This window comes from Sinocyclocheilus anshuiensis, unplaced genomic scaffold (genome assembly GCF_001515605.1).
Source record: "Sinocyclocheilus anshuiensis isolate Anshui unplaced genomic scaffold, SAMN03320099.WGS_v1.1 scaffold978, whole genome shotgun sequence".
Taxonomy (NCBI): domain Eukaryota; kingdom Metazoa; phylum Chordata; class Actinopteri; order Cypriniformes; family Cyprinidae; genus Sinocyclocheilus; species Sinocyclocheilus anshuiensis.
This window is the reverse complement of record NW_015537965.1, coordinates 68185-71490: the sequence shown is the minus strand read 5'-3', so window position 1 is coordinate 71490 and position 3306 is coordinate 68185.

The window sequence follows — 3306 nt, the reverse complement described above, 5'->3', positions numbered from 1 at the left end:
AATATGAAGAATTTAAACACATTTACACAGCAAGATGAAACGGTCTATTCATGAAAGAGGACATCTTAAAGAAAACATCTTGCCATATCAGTACAAGTAAAAGTTGTGAAGTTAGTTTATATAGTATAATATTTATAGGTATAAAACACTTACAAAATCTAAGCTCATATGTAGTCATGTTTAAAGTTATTGATTCTAAAACTTATTTATATTGCATATTATCTATATGTTTATATTAATTTAAAATAAAAGCTTAATAATTACTATTAAACTAAGCTAGCTTGTGTAATGGATTAAGGGTATAATAATTATATAAATCATATAAAATAATTATAAAAAATAATCATCTCTAAATTCAGACAATTTTATCTTTAAAAATGTTTTTCTATGTAGCGTCCTTTAATTTGGAGTAAGAGAAACTGGGGGAGTGGCTTTATTGCGTCAGAGCTTGAAGCTCTTGAAGCTGATTGGTCAAATTTCAGTTTGAGATCTCTAAACCAGAACATAACCTGCCCCTAGCTGTGGATTACAGTGCAGCTTCAGGCACAGATTAAAAAGAAGAACAAGAAAAAAAAAAAAAAAGATTAGCAGCAACCTAGACAAAAAGCTCATTTCATTGCAGTTTTCCCTGTTTCAGCCTTCTTCATTTCCTCTTTCCCCGCAAAACTGCTCACACTGCATGATCCGCTACACAAAGTATAAAGAGCCCTGGATCCCCACAGAACATCTGATATGACGAAAAAGGCAAGAGCAAAACCTATAACATTCATCCTTCCATATTAATACAGGACAAAAAGGATGAGAGCTTTGATCTGAACACGAACGTTGAACTGCTCAGCTTTTTAAAAAGTGATGCAGGTTGATGGAGCCTGTTCTAATCACCCAAGGGAATCCGCCGTCCATGAAATGGCTTTTGAGTCAACTGTCCAATTACTTATGGTCCCTTGAAAAAGGGGGGAGGTACATATTAAAGAGCTGTAATTCCTTAACCTTATATATTATATATCCTTATATACATATTTATATATATACTGTATATATATATATATATATATATAGATATATATACAGACCTGTAGGTCATCTTACATTTCATACAGTTGACTGTTGAAAATATGATGCAGGGCGACAACTCCATAAGTGCAGTTATGCCCTAAAATTCAAGATATTGTGGCATTGTACATCCCTATATGAGTTTTTTACTCATATTTATATCGCATGATATCACACGAGCAGCTTTTTGTCTCGAATATAACGAGTGCAAATGTGATTTTATACAACAACAGTTCAGTAAATAAGAAGTTTATCGTTTTATATTTTAAACACAATATTGTCTGTTTTGCCAACAAAAATATTACCTATAAAGCCACAGCAGAATTGTTGTGCGTCTCTGAGCACAGCGGTGTTTAGTTTCTGAATGAATCAGCCATTTGAACAAATCGAATGAATGAACGAAAGTCTCATAAAGACATTTACTGCCACCTGCTGGCAGTTTTAGTTTCTTATTTAGAGTATTATTTCATTGAAAAAGGGGGAAAAAACTTTAAAGGGATAGTTCACCCAAATTTTATTTAATTATGTCATCATTTACTCAAACCAGAATGACTTTCTTTTGTGTAACATAAAAGAAGGTATTTTGAAGACTGTTGGTAACAAAGCTAATCTGGTTACCAATGACTTCCATTAAATGAACGAAAAAATATCTGAGATTTATCTCAAATTATCTGCTTTTATGTTTCATAGTTTATGTTAGGCCATTGTAGCTAGTGGTCGACCGATATGGGTTTTTTGACAGCCGATGTCGATGCCGATATCTTGGAAAGCAGAAACTTTAGAAGACAAAGCATTTTTCACAAATAAATATTTAATAAAAATCGGGCGGCTACCCACGATCTCTCCTCAGGTCCATAGCCCTCCCAGTCCACCAAATATTGAAGCTGACCCCCTCTCCGTCTTGAGTCCAGTAACTCATTCACCTTGTAAGCTGGGGTTCCATCAACATCCAGCGGCGGTGGCGGCTCTCGAGCCTCATTGTCGGGGTCAGCCTCCGGGTGGACCGGTTTGAGGAGTGAAACATGAAAGGATGGAGAGATACGATAGTTAGCAGGAAGCTCTAACTGGTATGTGACCTCATTTATTCTTCTTAGAATTTTGAAAGGACCAACATACCTGGGGCTGAGCTTCCTGCTTGGTAGCCGCAATTTGAGGTTCCTCGTAGAGAGCCAGACCCATTGTCCAGGTTGGTAGGGAGGATGTGGGCGACGTTGTCTGTTGGCCTGGAGTTCTTGTACTCTTACGGCTCTCTGAAGACGTACATGTGCGCTGTCCCACACCCTCTCACTACGCCGGATCCAATCGTCCACCGCAGGGACCGATGAGGGTTCGCCAGACCACGGGAACAAAGGGGGTTGATATCCAAGGACACACTGGAAGGGAGTCAAACCAGTGGATGAGTGAGTCAATGAATTTTGTGCATATTCAGCCCATGGAAGGAATTCAGACCAGCGGTGTTGTTCTCGGCTACAATATGATCGTAGATATCTGCCTATCTCTTGATTTAACCGTTCGACTTGTCCATTTGCCTGAGGGTGGTATCCTGACGTGAGGCTTATGTTGATGTCAAGATGTTTGCAGAATGCTTTCCAAACTTGGGACGTAAACTGGGTTCCTCTATCACTGACGATATCATCTGGTATACCATAAATTCGAAAGACTTGATGAAACAGTGCTTGTGCAGTCTCCATGGCTGTGGGAAGTCCTTTTAGAGGAACCAAACGACAAGATTTGGAGAAACGGTCAATGATAACTAGGACAGCAGTGAAGCCGTTGGACAGAGGCAGGTCTTTGACAAAGTCAATAGATAGATGGGACCAGTGACGTTGTGGGATAGGCAGTGGTTGGAGGAGACCTGAAGGTAACTCCATTGGGGTCTTTGATTGGGCACAGACTTGACAGGTTTTGACATAAGTAGTGACGTCCTTGGTCATCGAGGGCCACCAGAATTAATTTTGCAGTAAGTGAAGAGTGTGGGATATTCCTGGATGGCCTGAACTGACAGAAGTGTGGAGCCATTGCATCACTCTGTGACGTAGATTTTGTGGAACATACTGCTGTAAGTCGTTTTGGATAAAAGCTTCTTCTAAATGCATATGTAACCTAAATGTAGGCTATAATAATAATAATAATAATAGTAATAGCTATTATTATTATTTTAATTCATAGGCTAAATAAATGAGTGCACTTAAGACAGTAAAATGTTTGTCATAAAATAATTCATGAATGCTTTATTTTTAAATAACCTTTTAC